We start from the raw sequence: 12,468 nt of genomic DNA on the forward strand, positions 1-12,468 counted from the left end.
TCTCCTGCAGAGACTCATGATTGATTGCTACGGTTTTTGACCTAACATGTCATGGACAATCATTGTCCTCCCTGTGGTCCACCTTGCAGACTAGTGACTCTCCTCTGGCTCCTTCTTTTCTGTCCTCCTAGGTGTGGATTATAGACAAGGATGTGATCTAGATAGTATATTTGGGAAATAATTCCAGAAGGCATTATGAGGGTATAGGAGAATAGAGCAGGAAAGGAGGTCAATAGAGGACAGAAAACCCAAACAGCCATTCCTCCTGTGTAGGTTGTTCCTGGGAAATGGATTCACCTCTCGTTTGTTCAGCTGATTGACCAAGCACTAGGCATGCCAAGGCAAGAGGCCAGAGCCCAGGAAGCTGGCTGTTGGGGACATTGATGCTGCCTTCAGTGAGAGGGCACAGCAAAATTTCAGACAATGATGGTTACACTACACAGTTTTTACCTCTTCACGATCAAAATCCTATTCCCTTCTCTTTCTCTTGCATCAAAGGATTTGCTAACCCATTAAAACCAAGGTGTAAATCTTTGGCAATTAAAAGCAAGGCAAAAAGATCACAATTTTTACACACTCAAAGAAAAAAAAGTTGCCTTAATATGTTTAATATTGCTAATGGAAGAGAGCAGGTGAGAAGGGGCAGGTAGTGTGTGAGGAGCTAGACCATTGTGTTTCCATATTAACACAAGTTTGATTTTATATCCCACTGCATGTAAAGCCTCTGGGGCTGAGTATTTATTTTTATATGTAAAATGAAGAAAGTGATATCTGCCTGTCTTTCTCACAAAGTTTCTATATTGGTGAAATAAAACACTATTAGGAAAATGTGCTTTTATGAATGCCCATTTAAACATAGAATATCCAGGTGTGGTGGCACACACCTGTAATCCTATCAGCTCAGGGAGCAACAGAATGATAAATTCCAGGCCAGCTTCAGCAACTTAGAACCTATCTCAAAATATAAATAAATAAATAAATAAATGGGCTGGGGATGTAGCTCCGTGGTAGAGCACCACTGGGTTCACTCCTCAGTACAATAAATAAATATAGAATAAGTTCAGTAGTGCTGGATAATTTATTATTGTTATCATTGTTGGTACATTACTCATCCTGTGTTTCTACATTTCCATCATAAGATGATAGAATTTGATGATCTTACAGTTAGACTTGTGAAGAGCTCACTATCCAATGGGACCCATGAAAGACTCTGTTCAGAAACAAGGGACTTAGCCCTGCCCCTCACATCCTTATCCCATTCATCCACACTATGCCTCACCCTGCAACAAAGGCACTTTTCATCCTTCTGTTAAGTGTGAAACAAAATAATTATAATTACCCTAGAGCAGTTGAATTGAAACAATAGGTCCCTGCCTTCTGTGGACAATATTCAGTCACAAGGTCTTATATATTGTGAATGTTCAACAAATATTTCGTAATGATTAATGATGACATTGGACAGAAATTAACTCTGATGGAATTTCTGCTTATGAGTGATTTGTGATGATGTTTGACATGTCATCTCATTCAAAAGTTACAACAAAAACCAAATTAACAGCAGGACCCAGTGGCATACACCTATAATCCCAGCAACTCAGGAGGCTGAGACACAGGATCACAGGTTCGAGGCCAGCCTCCGTGACTTAGTGAGATCATATCTCACAATAAAATTGAAAAAAAAAAAAAGGAAGGTAGACAACTCCTGGCTTCAATATCCAGTACTGAAAAAAAATAAAGAGAATATAGATGATTGTTGTCTCTAATTAATAGATTTAGAGAAGCAAAGCCACTGGCTTACGGTCATACCTCTGAAAAGTAATGAAGGGTGAACTCAGATCCTCTAAAGTATAATAAGGTTAACCTTGACTTTAAAAATCCAGTTCATTTTACACACACACACATACACACACACACACACACATCTAAGCATCACATTAAATCATATTAAATTAGAACTGGAATAAGCTCTCATGGGCTTTGAAATTGTCTAGTGTAATACCCACTTCCTACTGATAACATTTCTCCAGTTACCCATGCTAAATCCTATACAGAAAAATCTGGTTGGCCCAACTTATATTTCTAATCCAGGCCATCAGTGTCAGCCTGCTGCCCAATCCAGATCTGCTTTGGAGTCACATATCCAGTCTAGCTCAGTCAACATGGGAGCTGGTGGAGTCAAGGAGAAGTAACATGGTGTACCCTTTCTCTAATGGGTTGTGTTAGTCAAGATCATTTGGTTGCAAGTGAAAGAACAAACAATTTAAATTTGTTTAAATAAGATATAGACTATTTTGTTTCACACAACTAGGAATTCAGAACCCAACTAGATTCAGACAAGCTGGAAGATGGGTTGATTGAGGTCATCAGCATGTGGTCATACCTATGAAAAGTAATTTTTATTTTACCCCTTCTCTGCCTTGACATTATTCCAAGTTAGGATTTCTTATATTCTGGCCATAATTATCTTGAGCATTTCCACATTTGCCTTCCACTATATATAAACAAGGACTTCTCTCCCTCTCATGACCTCAGCAAAGGCCCCAGGGCTAGTTTTCATAGGAAGTAGGTCATGTTCTCCTCTTTGAACCAATCAATTTATCCAGAAAGATTGAATGGGTTGATGGACTCAGTTTGGCTTTTCTTCTGATCCCTAGAGCTGAAAGATGGAGTCTTCTACCAGAACCTCTTGTACATTTGTTGCAGACCCCTCCTCTGAACGTTTAACCATACAATTGGAAGGACTCCCTGCATTGATGGAAATTACAACAATGTTGATAAATCCAATAACCACTGTCTATTTTTTCTTGTCTATGTCCTATCTCTTGGATTATCTCACAACTCACGGTTATTCTTCATTCTGTTTTCAGGGTTCTTTGTTTTCTTGCTTTTGAGCCTTTGTTTGTAAGTGGCACAATTTGGGTCATTGGTCATGGCAAGTAGGATCAAGGTCCTTTGGTGGATACAGGTTTTCTTTCTTTTTTATTTTCTCTCTCTCTCTCTCTTTTTAATTGTTTTCCTTTGTCTTTAAAAATTCAACTTTTTCAAGGCTTGTTAACAAAAGTAGGCCACAAAATAAGGGGGAAAAACAAAGGCTTTGCTAGGTACAGTCTCCTCTCTTGGATATTATTTTGTTTCTCAGGAAGGGAGATTTGGAAGAAAGCTATTTCCCCCAATTTTCCATACCACCCATGGGAATCTAATTCAATTTCCTCTCAAATTTTGTAGTGAAAAGTAAAAGTATAGAATAAGGTTGCTGTAGTGAAAGAGTATTCTTTTACACAGGTTTGACATTTTAGCCTCTTTAGTCATAGAACTATTTGTTCAGCCTGCTCCATTTTTAATCAGACTCTAATGTAACCATCTGCAGAAATAAGCCCTTTCTTAAGTGGACAAGTATACATATTAAAGAGCTTTCCAAACCTGACAATTTAACTTGCTAAAGGAATCTTAAAATGTCAGATGGCTAAGGTGTCAGCCCTCTAGCCAGCAACTGACTTCACTCTGTGGATTTGCAAACCCCAAGAGAACATTAGGTTTTTTCCTTGCTCTATTTTTCTTTTATTCCAGCTTCCTCTAGAAAGAAAGGGAAAATTATATTGTTTAATCCAACAAAGTATATAAGAAATTATCATGGTTTAGTTCACATCAAATTGGAAATAAAAAGCTAGGAGAAAGAGACATTTCACTTATGTGGTTCTGTAAGAAGGAAAAAAAAGTTTAATATAGCGGTTGATTATCTCAGACCTCAGAATGGATAAGATGTGTGAAAATAGCTTGAATGCATCAGAACAATCTTTATAATTGCTAGGGCTATTTCATCAGCCTTCACAGCAACTCTGTATTTTAGGTATTAAGTGATCCCATGTAAAAGCCGAGGAAACTCAGTTTGGGCTCCCAGCAGGTTCATAGTGAAGTCAGAACTGGAACTCAGGCTCCTCTTTTGGCAGAGTGCAAGCACCCAACACCATACTGCCTTACTATAAAGTCTGGACACTTGAACTCTGAATATTTGTGTTTCTGGAACTTAGACCCCTAAGTTTTCTGTTTTTGCAAAAAGTCGTGCAACACAGTGTCCCACCCATGCATATACATTAAACATCTAGAGTCATCTATTAATTGCTAATTGGCATTGAGTTGGTTTTAAATCACCTCTCAATGTTCAGAACAATTGCTTATGCAGACGAGTGTGGCGGTCTGGATTTCAGGAATTATCTGTGATAGCCTTCATCCTTCAGAACGCCTTATCTAACCAGATACCTGTGAGTTTCATAAATGGTCACACAGCATCATCGTATCCCAGAACCAATCTCAGGGCATTATCTCAAATTTATAGGCTCCTATTTTTACTTTAATGCCATAGTACTGTAGCCTCCCTTGCTAACTTGAAAATAGAAAAGGGCTATTTTTAATATTATCTGAAATAACCAGCAGTTTAGTGAATCATGTAATCAGATAGTTCACTATTGACAAGTTTAGGATCTCAAGTAGGATTTAAAGGGAAGTTTTAGAGGCTTTTTTTTAATGACAGGAGGATGTCTAAGTCATTTATTTCCTAAATGTTCAAGAAGACTCTTTGGTCCTTATTTCATCAACTTTGGGGGCAAACCAATTGCCTTATATATTAAAAAAAAAAGAAAGAGAAGAGTGCACCAGACCTTAAGATCACAGTGTCTGTGAAGAACCGATCAAAATCATCATTTTTATTTTATATTTCCAGAGAAAGCTCTGTAGCAGTCGATTTCTCTGCTTCAACCAAAAAAAACCAAAAAGTCTATACCAATCGGTTTACAAAAATAATTCTCCCCAAAACAGAGCTCAAAAGAGAAAAGCCCCATTGACCAGGGGCCATATTAATAATCCCTAGGCATGTGAAGAAGGCTCAAGAAACCCGCCCTCTCGACTTGCAGGCTGCTTCCTGGAGTCCTAAACACAAGTTGGTTGTCCGCATTTTCTGTTGGTGTGTAAATATGTACCTGCTTTCAAAAATTATGTTAGAAGCCAGTCTCCATTTCAACTTGAACTTAAGGCAATGTACATTTTGGAAAATTACATCTTCTGAAAACATTTTTTTGCTTACCGGTGATAAGCTAGCATCAGAGTTCACTTTTATTCATGAAGGATGGGTTAGTAGACAGCTGGAAAGATTGGAGCCCTCTCTTTCCTCATGGGACCATGGTCAGTTCAGGCCCATTTGACATTTGATGATTTGTGCTTTTGTTATAATATTGTGCTTACTGATATAAATAACATAATGATAAAAATAACATACTTAGAAGATGCTCACTATATCTCTGTGCCCAAATGTAAGTTCAGATTTACTCAGCTTTATAGTGCCTTAAACAAAGTGGATGTCTATTTCTTTTTCTTTGTACCTGCTAGATAAGTGCTAGGGTGTTTGCTTATGCTCCACACCACCTCGCTGACCCACCTTCCCCTAGCTTCATTGGACATTGCCTGAAAGCCAGGGCTCACTACACCCCTGAGTTATAATAATGTACATAAAGTATCTGTTACAGTTCCAGGTACAAAGTTGGCCTTCATAGTGTTGCCTGTTGTATTAGTCAGCTTTCCATCATTATAATGAAATAACTGAAGTAGTTAAATTACAAGATAAAAAGGTTAATTTAGCTTACAGTTTTGGAGTTTCTACCTTTAATCAAGTGTACAATTGCTTTGGGCTCCTAATGAGGCAAAGTGTGGTGGTGGGAGCAAAGCAAGAGCAATACCATTCACATCATGACCAGGAAGCAAAAGAGAAAGAGAGGGCCAGGGTCCCAAAATCTTTGGGGTAAGCCCTCAATGAACTAAGTCCCTCCCACTGGACCCCATCTCTTAAATGTTCTACCACCTCCCAATAGTGTCACCCTGGGGACTTTTGAAGGACAGTTATCCAAACCATAGCAGTTTTATTTCTTCTACTTGCCTTCAATGGTAGAGTCTGCCTCTCTGATGGTTTAGGGCAAAGCATCCTCATCAGTATAGACAAGTGTTATTACCCCTTCCCAATATTGTCATGATTAGTTATAGAAAGTACTTCCCTGTTTATGATCTGTAGATATCTATAGTTGTCTTCTTACCTATTTAACAGATTTCATGTTCTCAGAATTCTGTATTTTATTCTGTTTTTGAATCCCTATGGAACCTCTAAAGCTTCTCTCCATAGATTATCTTTAACTAATATCTGAAACATGAATCAGTCCAGTCAGTAGTACTAGCTGCAGTAATTAAAGAAATAATGGAAAGAACATTTATTCAGAACTTTGTGTCAGCTGTTGTTCTAAAGGCTTATGTGCATAATTTTGTTCACTTCTTTGACACATGGGCATTTGTTGTCCCTGATTAGCAGATGAAGTGACTAAGCCTTAGCCATACTTAAAAAGACATCCTGCCCTCTGTGAAGATGAGAGCAGAGCTCTGGAGGCAGATTGCCCATGGTCACAACCACTGTTCCATCTTGTTCTTGGATTTTTATAACCCCCTAATATTCAAACACACCATATGTAATCATTAATATAAATCTCATGGGATCACTGTGAGCTTCATATAAAATAATGTACAGAACATGCAGAAGGCTCTAGCACAAGGTCAGGTGTTGGAAGTGCTTAGTCAGTGTTAGCTCTGTTTGGCTGTTCATTTGTTAAAATTACTCATCACAGTAAGTGGCAAAGGCAGAGTTTGAATTCAGACTGCCCAGTTTCAGCATTGCAACTCATAATCTCTAAGTTATATTGCTGCAAATCTCCATTGCAAACAATGTGTTGAGGTAGGAGCCAGAAATTCATGCATCAGTGTAAAGAAAAAAGTTAAGGGTGCAAATATCAGGAGGCATTGTATAATTGATCACCTTTAAAAAAATAAATTTCCAGAGCTTCGGTGTTGGTGCTAACACTTTTTCTAAAAGCATTTATATAGGTTAGTGCCAACCTAAGGCTAGAGGTGCAGCAGGGATAGAACCAGGTAGTGTCTGAAAGAAGCCTTTCCATGGTGGTGGGAGAGAGGGAGTGGTGCTCCATGCAATAGGAATGTCGCCCATTAATATAAATAAATAATGAATATCTTCTCTGTGCCAGTTGTAGAAAGAATATGGCCAAATGAACACAGTGCTGGGGCCTTCCTCTGGGCCCTGAAAGAGCCCTGAAGCTCAAACTTCATTCGCTCCATAGTGAAGACTTCCCTGGAGCAAAGGTAGCCACAAGCCTGTCCTACACATCAGCACACCTGGCCTCCCTTCCTGTTTTGCTTCTCAAAGAGCCAGTTTTTTCTTGTCTCAGAACCTCTATTTGAGGCATTAGTAATAGACTATACAGACCTCTAACTGGCAGGAAATTCTGGCGGATAACATGCTTCCTAGAATAGATATATTAAGTTATAAAGAAAAACCAGGCAGACTGCATGGGTTTTTCATACCTACTGGCAGGTGGCACAGAACTAAATGTTGGAGCCTTTTTATAAGCAAGATTAAATTGACTCATGACAGCTGGTCACTAAAATACAGGAAGTACAGACCTGTTTGAAAGCAAGAACACACTGGTGTTCATTAAGTTTGCATCACAGGATAGAGCTCACTCTTTCTTTAATCTATCTTAGTGAGGCCCTTATTTGACAGTGTCAGTCATTTTTCACTTCCTCACAAGCAGATCTTCAAGGTACATGCAAATCAGTTCATGCCGTCTGCAGTGTCTTAGTGTGAGGTTCCTGTGTATCAACAGAACTGTTGACTAGGCTTGGCTCTCCAGAACATCGGATAGTGACAGGCTCCACTTGTACTTTACCTCTCCTGCTACTGTGACAGTGGATCTGGGCATTGGATGGCCATGGAAATGGATAATGAATCTGTCAGAGACAAGTGGGCTGTCAAAGAAACCTGCCCTCCACCCATCACAAGGCCGAAGGTCACAACTCCAGGAATTGAGAGCAATCTCCCAGCACTGTGAGAGTCATTTCTTTCCTTTGCAGGAAAAGCCACTATGGCAAGGACTCTCAATAAAGGACTTTAGCTTCTGATTGGAACAGGAGTGATAAGAATAAACTGAGCTGTGGAAAATGAAAGCAAACTCTTTCCAAACATCAGCCAGTGTCATGGTGCCTCAGCTCTCACTGGCAATGTTTTGTCCCAGCACATTATTGTCATAGTGAGTTCAGGAAAAAATAACCCCAAAGCTGGTCTAGGTCAGCAGGCTTCCTGCTGGGAAAGTTAAAGTTTTAGCCAGTGTCCAAACAGTGCTCCCCTAAACATCAACTAAACCAAGGTGACCATCCTTGCATAAGGAGTTGAAGCTAAAGTATACACACATCACCAAATAATTGAGCTAAACAAATTCTTTATTTTTCTCTCTTGAGCTGTGTTCTCTTCCTGGGTCTTCAGGGATTGTTTTAGAGTAGCTCTTATGTTCAGTTTCCGTCATTTGGTGAATTCTCTAGAGTATAAAATAAATTGGGTTTACCAGCTCTCACCAATGTTATAGAATTCTCTTTGCCCAATATGAAATTAATAATGAAAAATAGTAATGAGGGCATGTGGCCGTTTTGAATATACATCTTGGAGAGCTTGACTTGGTATAATGCCCATGAATTCTCTATTATCAACCCACTGCCATACTAGAAATGGTAGCACATGCAAATGGAGTTCCTACTCTCAGGGAGTTTACTTGTTTATTATTCATTTGTTTAATCACCAGATATTTTTTGAGCACCTACTAAGTGTCAAGCACCTTGATACATATTAAGGATTTTGCAATAAACAAGGCAGATATGACTGCTGCCTCCCAGAAGCTTATGCTCTAGTGAGGTTAATGGAAAAATCAGCCATCAAAACACAGCCCATATCTGTAGCCGAGGTATCATGGGCTTCATTATACAAATAGCTTTGCCAAGTGTCATGGAAGCACACCAGAAAAGCATCCTAGAAGGCTGGAAAGTATTCAGATAGTTGATAGACAGATCTATTTTTATTTACTTATTGTTCTGCTATCCTAGGGATCAAACCCAGTGCCTTGTACATGCTACACAAGCACTCTACCACTGAACCCCAACCTGGCAGGTTGTTTTTATAAATATCAACTAGGAGTCAGGCCCTGAGATAACCAAGTTAATATCTAATAGAAAGAGTTATCCAAGTAAAAAAAAAAGAGGTTGGGGTAGGCAAGGAGAATGGTTTAGACAAAAGAAATAGCTTATAAGATTACTAGAAGGCAATGTAGAGTTAGTCAATGAAGTTAATGTAGAGTTAGGAGTCGTACCAGGAAGCTGGAGGAGGGGCTTGGGAGCCATGACACAGAGCATAGACTCTACCCCTAGGATGATAGGAAATGGAACTGTAGTTCTAAGGCAGGGTGACCCAAATACATCTGGGTAAAAGACTGGTTTGATTATTGTGTTGAGATTGGCTAGAGAGGAGTGTGACTGGAGTACTGACTTCTGTTTAGAAGCTGTTGGGATAGACCAGGACCCACACCATTATGATCCTGATCAAGTCAATGGAAATTGAAAGAACAAATTTCCTAAGAATGGAAAGCTCAGGACTTGGGGAGAGATTGAGCATTTACAGGTCAGATGTATTTTAAAGGGAGAGGGAGGAGTCATTCTTGGCAAACTGAGTAGAATGTGAAACCACTTATTGAGACAAAATTTCCTGAGACTAAAAACACAGGAGGAGGAAGAGGAGGAGAAGGAAGAGGAGGAGGAGGTAGGGGGAGCCAGAGTTCATGTTGTCCAGAGGGCTTGTTTTTGTTTTTTGTTTTTCCACTGGGGACTAAATGCAATGCTTTTCATGTACTAGTGCTCTACCTCTGAGCTAAACTCCCAACTCTTATTATTTTATTTTGAGACAAAGTCCCACTAAGTTGCCCAGTCTAGCCTAAAACTTGTGATCCTCCCGACTCAGCCTTCCCTGTAGCTGGAGTCACTACACCTGACTCCAGGAGGCATTTTGATCAATAAATCTGAAATCTAGGAGAGAGACCAGTGATACAGATACAGATGCAATATTTAGATATTCTTTACCTGGGGATAAGAGAAGAGTGTTCTTTATTCCCTACAGGAAACAGAGAATCTCTGAATCTTTTAAAATGTTTTCCAGTGCTTGAATTTATTCTATATTTTTACTTGAGAGTTACGGAGGAGGAGGATACAAACTGCTTTGAAAAAGTCTATAACTCAAAGGAAAATGAGAACCACAAAAGGAAAAGGAAGGGACAACCTAGGAAAGAGTGCCCAAGCAGAGTGAGCTGGCAGTGTTGGGCCAGAACCCAAAGAACAACACGGGCAGAGGGCAGGCAGAAGGGATCCTTGAAATGAGCTGGAGTGTCTAGTGAAAAAGCATCAGGGGGAAAGGAAGTGGTCCAGAGTCAGTTACACTGGCATCAAATACCAAAAGGAAAAGTGTGCACTGGATTGTCAACATGGGTGCTCTTGACAATGAGCTGAGGTCAGTTGAACAGAGTGAGATAGAGATGAGAAAATGAAGATGGCAAAGGTAGGAAACTCAAGAGGGGAGAGGAGGTATTAAGGAAGGACCCATAGAAGACTAGGCACAAGGTGCATTTTCATATACCTTCCCTATAAGATGGGTGAAGCTGTGCAATGAGCAAAATAATGATAATAATAATAATAATCCAAAAGCACAAAGAGACAACAAATAACAAGGTAACAATTAACCAAACCAAACACACAGAAGTAATTAACAAAATCAAAAGTGTAAAGCTCTGGGTATCTACAGTGGTCAGAAAACATTTTAAGGAACGGTAAATGGAGAAAGGTGATGCACATCTATAATCCCATCCACTCAGAAGGCTGAGGCAGGAGGATCACAAATCTGAGCCAATTTAGGCAATTTAAAGAGATATCTTCACCAGCTCAAAAACAAAAAACACCAACAAAAAAATAAATAAAGAAAGAAGGCTTATAAATTGAATGGATAGCGGTCTGAATGAGTAATAAGCTTACAGAAGCTTTCAGACAGGTGAGAATGGGTGACTCATTGGAAGAAATCTGAGAAAAATAATATTAACAGTATCCATTCCCCTTTCACCTTCTGTTATTCAAATAATATTTTCTCAGTTAGTATCATGTCTTTAGAATGGAAATTGACTGTCACTCAGAGAGTAGCTACAGGCATGAAACCATGAATGGTTATAAGATATGTAACCCAATTGACAATTTCTAGTATCATTCTTGGTCTTCTTCACACATGAAACCAGCATATTCTTTGGGGTCACATTGTTCATTTCCTCATTTGGAATTTTTAACACCAGACAGGGTGCTAAGGCAGTATCAGCTGGTGCTTCTATCACTTAGGTTAAAAACATCCTCCATATTCATAAACACACCCATAAATAAAGGTGCTAATGTTGGGAAGGAGAAAGATCCTTTAATAAACAAAGTGGCACAAGTGTCTGCGTGTCTGTAGGAGATTATTATAGGACCCAGCTCATAATTAAACACTGTCTATTTAACTGAATTGTTTTTCTCCTGTCTTTCTAAAAAACTGTGGAAATGTTAATCTTCAAAGGTGCTGTTTATATATCTAAGTTATTTAAATAGGCATTGTTTAAGTGGCAACCTTCCCGTTTATTGCAGATCACAAGTATGCAGAGGGCAGAGGGTAGCTAGAACTATTAAAAATTGTAGCAGATCTTAAGGAAGCTTGGTCTTCCCAAAAGATCTGAGCAGATGGGTGCTGCTTTCAGAGCTACAACTTCTCAAAAGGCAGGAGCCCAGCAGCTCTTTGCAATAGTCTTAGCCATTCCTTCTCTTCCTTACCATAAGTATAGGTCAGTGTTTCAAACAGTTCATCAGAGGCAAAACTCAGCCATTGCTATACAGACATTATAGAAACGAGTATCAGTTGCTTAGGAATTTCATTTCCCTACCTGAGAAAGAATATTCTATTACATTTCCTGGTTTACAGCATCTGCTCATAAAGAAAAACATAAATGTTACTGTATTTCTTCATCATTATGAAACTTGAATTTCTATATTTTTGTTCTTATTCCTAGAAGAAGGAGGCTCATATTCTCTCTCTCTCTCTCTCTCTCTCTCTCTCTCTCTCTCTCTCTCTCTCACACACACACACACACACACACACACACACCATTTCAATTTCAAGTTCTGATTCTGGTCCGTCTTGGTATTTAATCATTTTGTCTGAGTGCCCAGGCTCTCTCTGTGTGGACACATCTCTTCTGACATACATTACTCTGACCTGTGGTCATGGTCATTCTGTCAACTTAGGTTTCACCTTTCCAGAGGATGAGGCCCCATGCTTCTTGGGATAAAATTTATAACCTGCTGCCTCAACAAATATCAAGTTGGCCTTTGCAATTTTATAGTCAAAGACTTCAAATATGGGAATGCATCTTTTGTGGAAATTGCATATACCATTGTTGCCTCTCATATATCACAGCTTTATTCAGAGACAACAAAGGCAAAGCCTTCACTAATGACTTCAAACCTGTGCCACATGTAGGG

The 12,468-nt window shown here is 39.2% G+C and overlaps 1 protein-coding gene across 6 annotated transcripts in view; it reads left to right on the forward strand.

The window, feature by feature from the left end:
* Nucleotides 1-12,468, forward strand: part of Ntng1 (netrin G1) — a 329,591-nt gene that overhangs the window by 230,608 nt on the left and 86,515 nt on the right. The window lies entirely within an intron of this gene.

Source organism: Urocitellus parryii, chromosome 11 (assembly GCF_045843805.1).
Source record: "Urocitellus parryii isolate mUroPar1 chromosome 11, mUroPar1.hap1, whole genome shotgun sequence".
In the NCBI taxonomy this organism is placed as follows: Eukaryota; Metazoa; Chordata; class Mammalia; order Rodentia; family Sciuridae; genus Urocitellus; species Urocitellus parryii.